Below are 17770 nucleotides of genomic sequence, written 5' to 3' on the forward strand. Positions count from 1 at the left end.
AATTACAGGGGCCTGGTCCCCCCCCCCCCCCCCCCCCCCCCCCCAAAAAAAAAAAGAGCAAATGAAAGGTTTTTCTGGTTGAGGCCCATTTAGTGTTTAACAGATAAAACCACAGAGGCTTGAACGACTGTCAGCCCCCGGGGCAAGTCCCTCCCCCCCAAAAAATGAGAAGCAATCTGTGTTTGCGGATGGAGCCGTGTTGATAACGAGCGTTTTGGGAAGCTCGGCCCCGTGGGAGCGTTCCCGGCGCTCTTCGCACCGCTGTCCTCTGGGGATTCCTCCTTCCCCCCTATTTATTTAATTTTTTATTCTTACTGTTTCCAAATACGTGAGATATCTATTAAGGCAAGCGAGGCTTTCAGACAATGTGGCTTTGTTTTTCTTTTTTGTTTTTCTTTTTTTGTTTTGCCTGCGGCTTGAATTGGAGATGACTGTCGGAGCTGAGGGGAGAACAACTCTGGAAAATTAACAATTATTAATTGTGTTTATTTCTTTCTCCCTAAAAGAGGGCGAATGGACGGGCTGACGTGAAAACCCCCGGGCGCGGTGAAAACGAGCTTTCCGCAGGGTTGGGCGGCGCCAAAGCCGTGTAATTATAAACGCACAAATTTAGGAAGCATAATTACAGCTTTTATTATTTGAAATGATTATTGTCTGGCTGAACGCAGCCAAAGCCGCTTTGCTGTCGTCCACCGCCACCGATTAAAAAAAAAAAACGCAGAGAAGAATAAAACAAACGGTAAAAAAACAAAAAACCACGAGAGGGGAATCGGCTGAAAGAACGTTCGGCCCCGTCGTACACGCCGGGCGTGGCCGGGGCCCCGGCGGCGCTCGCAGCTCCTGGCGGTGGTTTTCGGTGCGACGGCCTTTGAAAGTGGAAATGTGGAATTTCCAAAGACGGGAGAGTCAAGGGTCGGCTCGGGTCCCGTTTGGTTGCCGTGACGACGAATGCTCTGAAACGCCAAATTGCTTTTACTGGGTGATCGCTGATTTGAATAAACCCCACGGGCCTGAAATATTCGGCAGCGTTTTCCTTTTCCCATCTCCTGCAACAATAAAAAGGAGTAGAAGGACACGTTTAAATGAACGTTATTTTATAACCTCGCCCTTTAACGTGAACTCTTATTAAATTTTTAACATGATGTCGTTGGATACATTTATTATTATTATTATTATTATTATTATTGGTTCCTCCACCTTCTCCCTGTTGGAGATGGAGGGACGCCCCTTCATGTGCATCTCTCTCGTAAATCAGCTGCTCTGGGGCCTAAAGTCTCAGATTTCAAATTAAAATTGAGGATCCTGTGCCCCAAACACTCCACACGTATATGCATTTCTGATTGTTTTTTTTAAAGGGGACCTATTATGTGTATGCTCCTTTCAAACAAGTTATTATCGGTCTCTGAGGTTCCCAAAACATGTTTTTGAAGTTTTTTTTGCTGAATAAACCACTCGGATTATGCATTCTAGCCACTGTGACATGCCTCTAGTTCAGTGTTTCAGTGTCTGCCGCTTTAAATGTAACTGCCATGCCAGGCCCTTAATTCCGTGAGCCAATGGGGTTTGAGCACGACCTCCCTCGTGAGGCCCCAGTTCCGTGAGCCAATGGGGTTTGGGCATGAGTAGAAGGGCTCCGTTGTATTTAGTCCGTAAACTTTCGCTGATTTCACCTCATCAGTTCACAAAAATGTGTTTCTGAGCAAATTTGAGGCCAGAAATAATCGATCCAGTTGCTGGATCTTCACTCATCTATATACAAGGTGTCATTTAAGAGTTTGTTCCAACTTTTGTAAGGCACGGCCTCTGCTGCACTACCGGTCTTACCGCACGCGACACCGTAGGCAGGGATTTCTTTTTTCATGTAAATCTTGGAAAAATAAATACATCTACAATAAAAACACACTGTTTTTATTGATTTTGTTTGGAGAAACGCACAGCGGATCAATAGTCCATCTACTGCATACTTAAAACAATTTTATTTATTTTTTTTTTAGAAAGAAACACGGCAGAATTGTTTTTTAAATACTTACATTTCCCTCGATTGCCGTTTCTTCACGGACGGTATCAATTTCTCTTTCTTTTAAAAGATTTGTGCTGGTCTGTGAAGCCAACGGAACAGTTCCCGTGTTATTTCTCCAGCCGTGGGTGGGGTTACTCAGACGGGGACGGTTCTAATTCTACCGAGGCACCGTGGGACGTAGGAAGGGATCAAACATCTGGACGGGTTGTTCCAGGACATGTTTTCTGACTGAGGTTGCCCACAATAAAACCAGACTGGGTCGTCTTATTTCACAGTTTTTGCGTTGGTCGGCCCAAGAGAGACCCAAACGTATGTGCACAAGCACTGAAAAAGTGAGTTTTGCATAATAGATCCTTTTTAAACATATAGTATTGGTATCAGATTTTTAATTTAATTCAATAGGTTTGACATACGTATCCCAATTTTATTTTTACTTTTGTATCCCAAATTTCTATATAATCCATTTAATTTCATAATCTGATATATGACAATATAATACAATTTACATAAAACAGTTCCCTAATATCTAACGTGGAATATCTGCACTCAGTGATGCACTCTCATATTCTTATTTATTTTCAATCCATTTGTCGGCCTAAATGTGAATTATATTGCATAAAATAAGAAATTGCCGGCTCCAAAATAATAATAATAATAATAATGAAGGGTGGCGTTGTCATGATCGCTTTGGGGCCTCCACACAGGCTCGTGATCGACACAGAAAACATCATGTCATGTCTTAAAATGCTGCTCGCCTGATTTTATTCTTAATTCGCATTCTGCTGTTTAACTCCTCGTGTTCAGGTCCAGCGCTGCGTGTTTACACAAACCTCTCGGGTACATGTTGAAAACCTTCTGAACTTCTTAAAAAAATGCATTTGATGTATTTTTTTTTTGTTTGTTTTTTGCGGGGGTTTTTTTTCGTTCAATTCTGTGAATGTTTGTGAGGAATAAATTAACATTCTCTCCTCCTGAGCCGATCCTAAGAAAGTTTCTAAGGTTAAACAAAAACAATAAATAAAGAATAATATCAATATTAACACAATGCAATGAAGTGTCCTGAAAGGGAAACAATGAAATAAATAAAATAAAATGTGAACGACAACCCAGGGATTCAAAACCACATTCATTTCGAGCGGAGATTTCAAATTGAAATTCAACTTCAAATTTAAGTCAAACTTTTACGCTGAGAAACAAGTTGATGGAAGTTTCTCTCATTGAAGCTGATGATTTTACATTTTTGTTTTCAATGTCCTGAACATCCTCTAGTAAATTCGCAATTTTCTCTTGTACATTTCACATTTTTATTTTATTATTATAATTTTTCTAATGATGCTTTACATTAAATACGAGATCGGATATTTTATTTATTTAAATTGTTCAACATTTACTTCAGAGCTGCAATTATATTACTGTTAGTGCTCTTACTAGCGTGTTATTAATTAACATTATTAGTTGGCGAATGGTCGGGATAGAAGCGGCGTCAGAAAAGTGTTTTGTGATATGATCAGAATAATAATTTGGGAAGGGCGCCTCTGCTCTGCGCAAGTCGTTCGTTGTCCCGGATATCTGACTTTACACTGACATCATCAGTAAGCAGATGGTTTTGTCCACCGCGACTTGCAAGCCGGCTTTGTTGTTAATTTCTTCAAGTTATTATTGATTGGGAGGAGTGTATGCTCCGGTCATTGCATTAGGAGTGTTTTCTTTGGCGTCATGTGTGGAACATTAGTTGTGTTTTAAAGTGTGGTTGAAATTCAGTTTGACGAAAGGACCTGGGTTGTCAGAGACTTGGACCTTCACGAGTTCTGGGGCTGTTCAGGGTGTTTCGACGCCTTCCAACTCAACTTCTAGGTCCTGAAACTTAAAGTTGTTTTTCCGATTTGGGCTGGAGTCGCAGCATCTGATGGGGATATTTGAGGAAACGACGAAGGAACAAGAGGCTTGTGGAGCCTCTTGTTCCTTCATTGGTCCTAGACTTGGACGTGGGTGGTCCTGCTGGTGGACGGACCGTTGAAGGGCAATTCAGAAGGGCAGACTTTGGTTTTTTAAATGTTGATGAATTGGTCATATATACGCGGAGAAATGAGGTTCAGAATCTTAAAACTCAGCCCTGGACGCCCACCAAAAACCAGGGTTTCTTGGGTTGAGATGCTCCTGTGTCAGGCACCCACTCAACTGCTGCTGGGCCAGATATGAAGACCACCAAGGGCCAGGGAACGCACCAGAAGAGCCTTTCAAGAGGAAAATGTAAGATCACAGCATCCTATTTCTATAACGTATACCTTTCTGACAACATTTGGACCTCTCAATGCGCCGCCCCTCTCTGCACCTTCTATGAAAGGCTTGGACCAGGGCCAAACAAAACAAATAAAAACAGTGTTTTTATTGTAGATGTATTTATTTTCCTCCTCTTCTATTTGAAACAAACGAGAAAAGCACCGTGTGTAACGGGGAGACTTTCTCAGCAACCTAAGCCAATCTATCACTGGACCTCTTCAGGGGGCCCAGCCATTCCTGCGGGCCGGCCAATTAGACCCAATTCTGCGAGTTCACTTAAAAAAGCCAACTCACTACGCAAGCCAACTTTTCCCTTTTGGGGTTTACTCTGCATTGACTTTGTCTTTGATTGAGTGCACTTTGCCAGCTCTCCTCTAACTCCACCCATCTACACATACCTCATTCAGTTGTTTTTATCATTATTGTTTTCCGCTCTGACCTGATTACCTTGGTGTGTTTTGGGGGCATTGATGTGTTTGCAGTACACGTACGGTTATTGAGTTCATTTCTGGTTTTTGTTTTATGTCATGTTCCATTGTTTGAATTGATTTAAAAAAAAAAAATGTTAACTGTTTTATGTAACTGAAGTGTTGACGCCCAAAGGTAGCCTATAGTATCACTGCTATCAGGGGTAAAAAAGATTAAATAAAAAATACAAAAACAAACTCTCTGTTGTACATCATTCAGGAGCAGAGACATGAAAGCTAATTTAGCGCGTGTGTGTGTGTGTGTTAGGTGTATATATGTATGTATGTACTGTATGTGTGTATATATGTATGTATATGTATATATGTGTGTATATATATATATACACTCTCTCTCAATGTTTTACATCCCCCGATGTGGCAGAACCTGGGGTGACCTCCCTCGACGGCCACTGGTCGAGGAGTTGTTGCGAGGTTTCCCATCGGTCTGTCGTGGAGGGAAGGCGCGCCCTTTCCTGCGCAGGGGCGTTCAAATTCCTATTTTTAATCTGAATCTTGAAATCTGTCTTGTTTAGTCATTTAGTACTAGTATTACATTTGTGTTTGTCAAATAAATCTCTAAATAAAACAAGATAAAATCACACATGTAAATAAATCTTGAAATAAAAGAAGAGAACGACTTACACACAATATACAGTAGATGCGGGTTTGGAGCAGTACCGTCGGTAGCCGGTAGGGGACATCCCTGCTCAGCAAACGGAACACGGTTTAATCACATTTTATCATCAAGTCAAGTCAAGTCAAGTCAAGTCAAGTCACACTTTATTTATAAAGCGCATTTCATACCAGGGCAACACGCACTTCTGATTTTGTCATTTCTCATCCCACAAAGTCAAGACTCGTATCTTTCTTCACCTGAGGGAAAACATTAGAGTGATTACACATTAATTTAGACCTGTAGTTCAGTCCGATCTTGTTCTTAGGGAAACACAAGAGTTTCAGAAAATGGCCCAGTCAACAAGCCGGCCACTTGCAGGTCAGGGGAACACAGAAATGAGTTGAATGCGTCTGTTCCTATCATCTTTTCCGTGCCATCTAGTAATTGCCTTGATGCGTGACATCTGTTGTCTTACTGTTCTGGTGGTGTCACAGGGTTCAGGTGAATGTACCCTCTTTAAAGTCGACGGTCTCTCGTCACAGTCCCCCACTCGGTCCGATGGTCGCTGTCCAGGGATCTTCGGACCGTGAAGAAGAAGAGGGCCGTCCCACGGCGTCAAGGGGCATAAGAATGGCTTAGCATGGTTCCAGGTTATCGGCATGGCATCAAACAAAACAGGGAAAATAAAGAAGGAAAGAAAAAGAAAACCTCTCTATTGTATACAGAGGCTGACTCAGGTAGGTACTGGAATCAGCTTTATAATTCCCTTCTCTTCAAACTTGCAGGAGGTGTTCTTCCACGCGGGCGACTTGCCTCTAATCAACCTAGCCAGGCACTTGTCTAACTTACACTGCAAGCCCTGGGTGTGTTTGATGCAGAAGACCGCCCAAGATCAGGAGATATGATGATGGTGAACACCAGCGTAGTGTCAGGGCTGGATCAAGCATAGGTGTTAGATTGACTCTGGGCTTTGGCCTGGGAGGCAATTTCTCTCAGCACGTTGTCTTCATTTGTTTGGGTCCCTTCATACTGGAGCTGGGTGATAGTGTTGGGTTCTAGTTCTAGCATGTGTTTACTCAAGAAATCAGATACCTCCCATGAATCTCATGTTAAACATGGACCCAAGGGCCATAGCAGCAAGCAGACCCCCAATAAATGCCTTGGGTCTCTTATTGTTCCTGCTCAATTCCTACTGGGTAATTGTGGACATTTATAGCTGCTGAAGCATATAGGTTGTGTCTGCCTCAGCGTGTTTTATGACCTTACCGCTCCGCTCTTTCCGGCCAAACCAGTCAGGTCGGCCTGGACGGGGACATTCCTCCGATACACCCCTTGGTGATTCATCCGGGCGAACACACTTTGGGTGTGTCTCTGACAATCGGTGATTAACAAGCGCGATCGTATCTTCGGGAAGATCCCGGAGCTTGGTCTTGGTTCTAAGATCTCGGTAAGGGCTGTGTCAGCGATCAGGCAGAGTGTTCAGAGGGTGAGGAGCCACATCATCCTGACGGGGAGACTGCGCATGGTTAGGATGAGGTCACCTACACCATGTCCAATTTATTTTTAATTTTAATTGGGCTGGGTTTCTACAAGTGTGTTGAGTCACGCCCACTAGTAGCTGATGGGTCGGGGCGACTCAAAACCTGGGTTAGTGATCTCTGACTTTCACATTGTTTTCTAAACTGAATACCACACAAACACACTAATAATATGTTGTATTTACTCAACTACTAACGACTGGCAGCCTTGGATGCTCAGGCATTCTCCCTAGTATTTATGACCTGGGACCGTGGCGTCCCTGAAAATTCACATAGGGTTCTGATGTGGCTTAGTCTAGTTGCGGTGGACCCGTTGAAGCCTCGGCTCTTCCTGTCTCTTTCTGACCCTGATTTGGTGTACCACGGACGGGTTAGTCTGTAATCTCGTCCGGCCCATCCAGTGGTGGAGGAACTTGCGAGCACGTTTTCCTGATTCTTGGTTGTCCTTTTCCATCGGTTGGAGGAAGGTGTAGTGCCATAGCTCGTCCCCGATTTGGAGTTTGTCATGGACATGCATCAACACCAGTTTGTATGTATTATGTATGTATGTATGTATGTATGTATGTGTGTGTGTGTGTGTGTGTGTGTGTGTGTGTGTGTATATATATATATATATATATATATATATATATATATATATATATACATATACATATATATATACATATATACATATAGTGCACTGCTGCCTCACAGCAAGAAGGTCCTGGGTTCCATTCCCGCCTGGGGCGCTGTTGGCACCGTGCTCCGGCGGGTTATCTTCCAAAAACAGGAGCCTTTCTGTGTGGAGTTTGCATGTTCTCCCCGTGTTCACATGGGGTTTCCTCCACCTCACGTCAGTAAGGACCCCCACCAAAAACATGCACCCATCATCGTCTGACCAGCGATGAACACTTATCACCTGGTCCCCGGGCGCGTCCACGTATGCTGCCCACTGCTCCTGGCTGTGCCCCCGGAGGAAGGACAAGCCAGGATGGGTCAAAAGCAGAGGAGCCATTTCACCGGCCACCATCAAGCATGTGCATGTGTGTGTGTGTGCAAGCATGTGTTGTGGAGTGTCGTGTGACAATTAAAGACTGTTTCTGTTTATATATATATAATGTCTTTGTTTTTACAATGTGAGTTAATAGGGCCATGGTCTTGAAGCTCATTTAAATAATAAATGTCTATAGAAAACTTCCATGTAATAAAGAATACTAATGATGTGGCTAATATCAGTGGGGAAACAACACTGATGTGAACAGTTACACAATGGGCTTAAAAAAATGCACAATTTTCACATCATCGACATCCTGTTTGTCTTTATGTTTGACTGTGACCACAGCTTCATCGCGGCAGTTGTACTGAATCCAAGCAAAGTATGTTCATACGCAGCAGGTAAACAATGTCGCTATTTGGTTTGCTTAATGAATGATAATAATAATAATAATAATGATTTCAATGTATGAGGGAACATTAAAGAAAGTCAGTTCAGATCAAGGCACTTTGTGGAGTAAGCTCTTGGCCACATGAGCCCCCCCCAAAAAAAAATATATACTAAAATGCAATCATAAACTGCCCAAAGAAGGATTATAAAGCTTGAGCTTCAATATTAAACCTTATTTAGCGGCAGAGACAAGGAGCGTGCAAGAGAAATTAATGAGTGTTAAGATGTAAAACTTAATTTTGTTTGCCGTTAAGTTAAACAGTGGCGACATATCACCAAACACACATATTTGTTATTGTTAGTTTCTTTATAATTATTTAGTTTGTACGCTGGTTTTTGATTTTCTCTGGGTTTTTTGTTTTTTTTGGGGGGGAGGTCTGAGAGGCCGTTGCATGAAACACTGATTTTTATTCAGGATTCTCCAGATTCCTGAAGGACACGTCAAGGTTTCCTTCAGGAAAACTTTGTCATTTAACCCCATTTTTAAATGTTGACAAAAATGGATTCCTTTAACGAACTCTCCATTTTTTTTCCCTTTATGACATGAGGAACTGTTCTTAGCGATAACTTGATTAAATTTAAGACTTTAAAAAATAAAAAGATTCTTGACTTGTTTATCACTCTTTGATATTGTTCTGCTTTTCTTTTCATATACAGCACTTTGAACTGAATGCAGTGCTTTTAAATACTGTGTGCAGCTTTTTTTTAATTTCATTTTATTTCTGCTTGGGTCAAGGTTTGTTTGTACATTAATTTCAAAAAGCATTTTTCTCATCATACTGTATGTGGCGTTTATCTGTCAAAATGAAAGTATTTTTTTTCCAATTGCATGAACTTTGAACCTTTATCCACAGTCATATTGACTGGATCATTGCCAGACACTTGGAACCTGAATGGTTAGAAAAATGTTCCAAATAAGCCATCCACGCCAAGTTAGAACTCTGTCCGACACAATAGTCAGTGTAAGCAGCGCGTACTGAACTACATTTTCTGTGATGATAGTTCTTCGACAGCGACGCTGAATCTGATATCGGCATTATCCCAGACTTGGAGAACATTTCAAACAGTGGATTTCAACCTGAATGTGACGATGAAACTGAATATTTTTAAGAACCACCAAAGGAGACCGACGACACACCCATTGTTGTTACAACAGAAGAAGTTGATGCCTTGATGACGTCCGTTGAAGTTGGTGATGCAGATTATGAACAAGAAGCCATCTGAGATGATGGGATGAGGTGAGAACAGCGTTAAAGAAGATGAAGAGTGGAAAGGCAGTTGGCCCAGGTGACATACCTGGGGATGCATGGAAATATTTAGGTGAGACGGCAGTGGCGTCCCTAACGAGACTGTTTAACACCAGGTTAAGAGGAGAGGTGGGGATCAGCGAGCAGCAGTATGGTTTCATACCAGGAAAGAGTACTACTGATGCACTGTTTGCTTTGAGAAAGCTGATGGAAAAGTACAGGGAAGGTCAGAGGGAGTTGCACTGCTTCTTTGTGGATATAGAGAAAGAATATGATAGGGTGCCAGAGAGGAAGTGTGGTATTGCATGAGGATGTCGGGGATGGCAGAGAAGTACGTAAGAGTAGTACAGTATATGTATGAGGGTGTCAGACTGTAGTAAGGTGTGCAGTGGGCGTGACGAAGGCATTCAAACAGGAGGTGGGATTGCATCAAGGATCAGCCCTGAGCCCTTTCTTGTTTGCAATGGTGATGGACGGGTTCACAGATTAAATCAGGCAGGAGTCTCCGTGGACAATGATGTTCGCGGATGACATTGTGATCTGTAGCGAGAGTAGGGAGCAGGTTGAGGAGAGCCTGGAGAAGTGGAGGCATGCATTCGAGAGAAGAGGAATGAATGTCAGCAGGAGTAAGACAGAATACATGTGCCTGAATGGGAGGGAGGGGCGGCATAAAGCTGAGAATGCAAGGAGTGGAGGTGGAGAAGGCGGATGAGTTCAAGTTCTTGGGGTCGACCATCCAAAGCAGCGGAGCCCTTTTCTGTGTCTTGTGTCATGTCACCTCCCTGTCACTGCACACCTGTCCCCAGTCAGTAATCTCACCACCTGTCTCCACCTTCCTTATCACTCCTTTTGTATTTAACCCGGTCCCATTCACTCTGTCGGTGTCGGTTCGTTGCATGTGTCTCTGCATGTCTTCCTCGCATGTCTTCAGCGTCTTTGTTCCTGCCTGTTTCCCTGAGTGTGTGCCCTGAACTCTCGATCCCTGATCCTCCACCGGCTCCTCTGCTCCTGGTCCCTGGTTCCTGAGTCCCTGCCTGTGCATGAGTCCCTGCCTTCCCAGTCACAAGTCCCTGCCGGTCCTGATCCCCCTCCTGTTGCCTGTTCCTGATTCCCTGCCTGTCTACCCATTAAACCCCTGTATGAACTCCTAAATCCGTGTGTCCTGCGTTTGGGTTCATCATTCCCTAACAATTTTTATGTCGAGATGTTGGACCATAATCTTTTCCAATGATTTCCATATAACAGACGTAAGTGCTATTGGCTGAAAGTTGTTGCGCTCTTTAGGACATTATTTTTTTTGTGAGAGGTTTAATCTGAGATGAGGGCATGAGAACCGCCTGGAAAAGCATTCCATCTGAGTGGCAAAGAGCAGTAGCAGTTGGTCTTCATCTCCAAGGAAGTGAACTCCAATGATCTGGGAACAGATCCAGAAGGCGAAAAGTGAGAAGAAAGCCCTGCATGTCATCTGGCTCAACCTCCCCAATGCTTATGGATCAGTTACACACCAGCTGATCAGCTACGCCATGGAGTTCTTCAACATGCCCTCCTGTATCAAGAGTTTGGTAGCAAGCTACTTCAAGGACCTGCAAATGTGCTTTGCCCTCCAGGATTTTACCAGCGGGTGGCAGCAGTTAGAGGTGGGAACCATCATGTGGTATGCCATTTCTCTCATCCTGTTTGTTGCAGCATTTGAGATAATCCTCATCGGAGCAAGACAGATGGTGGGAGGGATCCAACTATCAACTGAACTGGGGCTACTTCCATTGAAGAGCTACATGGATGATGTCACCAGCCTCCTTCAGACAGCAGCATGTACATCCAGGCTGCTGAAAAGTATTGGATGAACTGATGTCCTGGGCAAGAATGAAGATCAAGCCCTCCAAATTGCATTGCCTGTCTCTCAGAAGAGGAGTCAGAAACAACAGCAAAATCCCACTGCTGTCTGAGCAACCCATCAAAAGCCTGGGGAGACAGTATGAAGCAGAGCTCTCCAACAAAGACATGGAGAGAACCGTGTTGAAGCAGATCTCAGATGGCCTGGCAAGGACTGACCAAAGCCAACTCCTGAGGAAGTACAACTTGTGGTGCTACAAATTCACACTCTACAGGAGGGTGATGTGGCCGCTGAAAATGTGAAAAATTCCCTCATCTACAACAAGTAAGATGGATGTGAAAGCAAACTTATTCTCATAAGAGAAGTGACTGGGGCTGCCGCGGTGCTTCTCTGGAATGGGTCTCTTTGGGAAGAACACCTTGCAGCTGCCATCAGCCGTCAGTTTGGTATACAAGCAGGGAAAGCCCAGACTGTTCCTTGAACTAAGAGACTCCACCAGTCAGTGAGGAACGCAATCACCAAGGTCCGTGCTGGCCGGAAGTGGAAAACCCAAGCTGAGGTCAACCGAGCAGTCGGTAGGCTGCAGCACCAATAACTCGTCGGCAGAGTCCAGGCATGAAGGGCAAGACGATAGTGGGAAGTAGTGCCACGCTTTTGGTTGAAGGCCAACCGGAAAGAGAGAAAGGAGATGGTGGTATCAGAGGTGGCAAGGATGGAGAAAAAGCACTACAAGATCAAGGCTGTGTCGCAAGGAAGCTGGACAACCTGGGACAGGGTTGTTGGCCGGAAAATCAGTTGGTTAGACTTGTGGAAGATCCCACAGGCAAGACTCAGCTTCCTCAGGGGTGCTACAGATGGCCCCATGATCAGGTCCTGTGAAAGATGGCCCATGCGCTGGATGGCAAGGCAAGCAGGGGATTTTCACCACCAGTGGAATACCACATCCCTTTTGTCAGGGAGGGCGGGGGAAGAAGAAGGCCAACACTTTTTTTCTCCATCAAGGAATGGAATATGAGAGTCGATCTCGGCAGGCAGCTCCATTTCCCTGGCGAGATTACCACCACGTCTCTCCGCCCTGACATAGAAGTGTCATCCACCAAGGCAAAAGCTGTATTCCTCATTGAGCTCAAAGTACCATGGGAGGAGGGGACTCAGAACTGGCTGCTGAGTTCAGGGTGGCCAGCTGCAGGACCACCATCTACATGTACAGAGTGGATGGGTTGGGGTTGTCAACCACACGCCTGCTGAGGGACACCTAACCCAGGCACCACCTGGAGGGGGTAGCAGGGAGATGTCCCCGTCACTGGCCCGCTACCAGGAGACGTTCTAGGACAAAAGGAGCGAAGCGTTGAGGATTGGTGGTTCCTGGCTGATGACCCTGCAGCTGACCCATGGGCACCGGAGGAGGTGCTACAAGCAGTAATGCAGCAATAAACCAGCAGGTTATACCAGCGACCTGTACATTTACTCAAAGAGTGAGTCAGGCATGTCCGTAAATGAACAACAATTATCAAAATTACAACATACTGTATGATAGGACTTTAACAGAGCTTAGCCCAGGACACGGTTTACAGCCCAGCAGCATACCGGAACCAGAAGAAATATACTCCCGTTATAAAATATTTTTTTAATTATTGAAATCCCTCAGTGGGTTTTCCTTTAAAACTCTATTTAAACTCAATTTATTTGCACAATAAAAGCCTTAGCTTTCTTAGTAGGATTAAGTTAATAACCTGGTATTGTAATCCTCCTCCAGTCAGACTCTTTATTTCCTGCTGAATAAAGGTTGAATTGCTTATTGACCACAATGACCCAGAGCCTTTCTTTCCAGCGTCAGTGCGTGGCCCCACGCACAGCGAGGGGCCAGAGCTTGGACCACACTTGGGTGATTTATGGCACCGGACATGTCAAAAAAATAAATAAACAAAAAAGAAAAGCCTGAGCGTGCCTGTTGCTTTGAGTGGAGCCGGTGACGGGTCGGATTAAATGGCAGACATTTCATTTGTGCCCCATCCAGATATTTTGTATCAGAATTTTGATCTTTATACCCAAATGACTATGTATAGACACGGTGATGCACATTTAAATGAAAATAAAAAAATATAAATTACTATTGATAATAATGATAATAATAATACACCTATTAATATAAATGTTTTTTTTGCAAATATTTTTTGTTCGTTACATAATTGATTTGTTATTTAGATTGTACTATTATTTTTTATTCTCCCTACTGTTTTGTGCCGTATTGTATGACTGCAAGTGACAAATAACGTATATACAAATAATAGTAGTAATAATAATAATAATAATAATAATAATAACAATAACAATAACTTACCACTTTAAATAACATTTATATAAAGTTTTAGATCCAAGATCTTTATTTTTGATCAACATTTTAAAATATGAACAGAATGGCTCGAGTCCCCCCCCCCCCCACTCAGGTGAAAAACCGGACCATATATCCGGGTCTGGGGGCGCGTGCACGTACAGAATCGATCCGTGACAGGGATCGATATCAGTGACGTGAGCGCGCACACCACACTGACAAGCCGAACCTGGAGGGAGAGAGAGAGACAGGGAGAGAAAGAGAGAGAGACAGGGAGAGAAAGAGAGAGAGAGAAAGAGAGAGAGACAGGGAGAGAGAGAGACAGACAGAGAGAGGAAGAAAGAGAGACAGGGAGAGAGAGAGGGAGACAGGATGAGAGAGAGAGACAGGGAGAGAGACTGACAGGGAGGGAGGGAGAGAGAGAGAGAGAGAGACAGGGAGAGAGACTGACAGGGAGGGAGAGAGAGAGAGAGAGAAAGAGAGAGAGACTGACAGAGAGAGAGAGAGAGTGAGAAAGAGGGAGGGAGAGAGAGACTGACAGAGAGACAGACAGACAGACAGACAGAGAAGCGGAACGAGTCAATGATAGAGGGAGGAGAGAGGGGAAGAAAGAGAGGAAGAGGGAGTGAGAGGTGGACGTGGCGGCTCCGGTGGAGTTACGAGTCCCAACCCCGAGAAGAGGAGCCATGAGCCCGGCGGAGCAGCGCAGGTAAGCGCTCGGTGCGGAGCCCCTCTCCGTCCTCCCCGTTTCATGGTTATTTTCATGTTATTTGTTTCATTTATTTCTATTTGATTCCACCTCTTCCGCTCAACCCGGCTGGACGTGCAGCTGCTCGGCTTCCATAATGTCACACTTTCCTTTTGTCTCGGAGCCCCGTCGCAAGCTCCCGGTGCCGTACGGTTTAACAGGGCGCCGGGGCGGCCGCTGTCCCCTCTCCCCGGCTCTCGCTTTCACTCCCCCGTCTTCCGCTGCGCGCCAGGCACCGCTGGCCGCGGCTGGCTGTCTTGCGGATCTCCGCAGCCATGCTAACAGCTAGCAGCTAGCCCGATAAACAAGATGGCCACTGGCTAGTAGCGCTAGCTAGACATGGCACCTTGCCCTGTCTTTGTACGCCAGCAGAGCGGGCAGAACCGCACGGATTGACCCGCAACCACCTCCCCACGCCAAACGCACCAGGTTTGCGAGTTGCGGAGGAAATAGGGAGTGTGTCCCAGCCCGAAAGAGACGCGCATCCACCCGCCAGAAACATATTTGAGCAGAAAGGAGCCCGTCAAGTCAACACCGGGTCGTGTAGTGAAGTAGCCGCCGAGGCGCTACCTGGCCGGGCAGGTCCCACAGGTAAGGTTCGCGGACCGGCCTGGACCCGGTTCCGAGAAAAAGCCTCACTCAGAGTTATCGGACGACAAGAGACGCGTTGGCGGTTCGGTTCGAATCTGTCTCCCTCAACCCCCCCTGCTTGCTTTGCGCTTCACGCAGCTTCCTGCAAACTTTTCACACTGTGCACACAGGCCATGTCTGGGGAAAAGTCTTTGAAAAGTGCTGGAGCAATCTGACCGGACCTGCTCCTCCTTCTATTTCATGTAGAATTATTCTACTTGTGAAACAGCTGACTGCCTTTCACTTGAACCAAACTTAATTTGGTAACCTGGTTAACCTTTGGCACCTGGAGGCCTCATTCCTACAGTATTGCACATGATAAAGGGGACCTGTAATTCTCCTTTTTAATATAGGTCCTTGAGGTCTCAAACAAGTGTTTGAAATTTTATTTTATTTATTGCTTCAAATACCACCCAGATTATGAATTCTAGCCCTTCTAACATGCCTCTAAACCATCCTGTTCCAAAACAGGCTGGTCCTCCCGAGGTTCAAGTGCTGTGAGTCAATGGGGGGATTGAGCTTGGCTTGGGTTCCGTTGCGTTGACTCTGTAACTTCCACCGATTTCACTTTGCCGCTCCACCAAAATCTGTTTCTGAACGAATTTTAGGTGAAATTTCCAGTCTCTGGAAAGCTGTGGGAAAAGAGACTGGAGATAGATAGATAGATATAGATATATATATATATATATCTCTTCATCCATATCCTCTCTCCTTTAAAATATTTGTTTGTTGCGTTACTCAGATGGGGCGGTTCTAATTCTAATGAAGCCCACAATGGAGTAGGGACTGGCTGCAAATGCGAGCAGCTCGTATCAGGACTTGTTTTCTGAAACAGACAGCTCACAAAAAACTGAGAGGGTTGTCCTATTTCACAGTTTGTGTGTTGGTGGGCCCATCAGGGACCCAAATGTAGGTGCAAGTACTGAAAAAGTGAGTTTTGCATTATAGGTCCCCTTTAAGGTTTACTAACAGCAACATTATGTGAGTTTTTTTTAGTTTTCTTTTTTTTCATTTTGATTCTACACTGACTTGTAATATGGAGACTGGCGCCTCTTTCATTCCCACCCACCCCCTGAACGCATGTTCTTGCACTCTGACACTTCTGTGTGTGGGTACAAAACCACTGGAAAAGTGCGTTAAGCTTTACGGCACTACGACACTTCCTTGATGTGTGGCTCCGGCAACTACTGTATTTTCTTCCTGGTAAAATTTATAAAACAAAATATGATAGATTATAAACTTGCCGGTTAAAATGTCGGGTAATAATGCTCATACAAAACGTAGCCACTCCACCTACCTGACGGTGCGGATGAGACGGGCCAGTGGTGCGCCAGACACCCGCACGTCAGCGGGCGCACGCCGGCCCTCACCTTCACTACACCGCAGGGTTTGTTTCACCCTCAGGCTCGCAAACGCGAGTCAATCCACCAGGCCCAGCACATCTGGTACCTACAGCGGTAGCAGGGGGCCGATCCTCGGGCCAGGCTCCAGGAGGATTGGACTGAGTACTTGCTGAAGCGGCGAGGTCCGTGCTAGGGGCACTGTAACCTAGGTGTACATTGTATTTGCATTTGTAAAAGACTGTTACTGAAACGTGAACGATACGGTTCAAACTTGTCCAGTAAAATACAGTATCTTCTGCCACCCGACAGTTTCACCACAGTGGTGTGAAAGTGCAATTGTACTCAGCAACTGTAGGGGCGCCAAATTCCAAAAGTTATATAATGTTGCTTTAAATAAAACACATTGTCGTTCCCATTTCGTTTTCTACACATAATCAAGCAATTAAGGGATTGCAATTAAAAATTGTCATTTAATTTACATGGAAACCAAACCAAACCTCCGGTAACTGATTAAAATTTATATTTCTCCTTTAAGGTAAGGCTCTTCTTCAGTCAACAATTTCTCTATCTTGTAAAAGAGTCGACAACAAAACAAACTTACTTTAGCTCGCATCAGATTATTTGTGTATAGCTACCGTGGTGCTCTTAAGCAAGCCACCAAGTCCCCCTCCTCCTCCAGCGGTCCAGCAGTTTGTCTGTGATTGTACTGAACAGTCCTGACTGTGATTCAAGTCTTAAGCAAGAAATTTATTTTCGTTTTTTTCAGCCACAAAGCTCTCTCCTCTCTGCCTCTCCTCCCTCACCTACCCCATCCCTCCTCACCCTCTCTCTCTCTCTCTCTCTCTCTCTCCCCCTAGATTGATCCCAGTCAGGCGTGGCTGGTGACACCGGTCAGAGGTCTTGGTGACCGACCGTGTGCCACTGTTCGTTTCCAGGGACCCCACCGGCACGCCTCCGCCCATCCTCCTCCTCCCACGACAGGTTGACTCTCACACCTCAGGCAGACGGGAGGAGGAGACACTTCAGGGATAGAGACCAGGGTCAGGACTAGTCCACCCAAGGTCAGAGTGAGTGAGAGAGATAGGAGAGGAAGAGTGAAGAGACTTTGAAGCCTGCTCTCCCCTCCCCCCTCCTCGCCATGACAGAGTTAGACACTGAGTGCATGAGCCTGGGTTTGGCTCATTCCATGTCCTCGGAGTGCGGCTCCCCACCCACGCCTCTGGAGGCCTCTCTCCAGGTCGACTGCCCCTCAGGTCCCGCCGGTTCGGCCCCCACGGCCACGCTGGCCC

This window comes from Zeus faber (assembly GCF_960531495.2).
Source record: "Zeus faber genome assembly, chromosome: 11".
NCBI classification, from domain to species: Eukaryota; Metazoa; Chordata; class Actinopteri; order Zeiformes; family Zeidae; genus Zeus; species Zeus faber.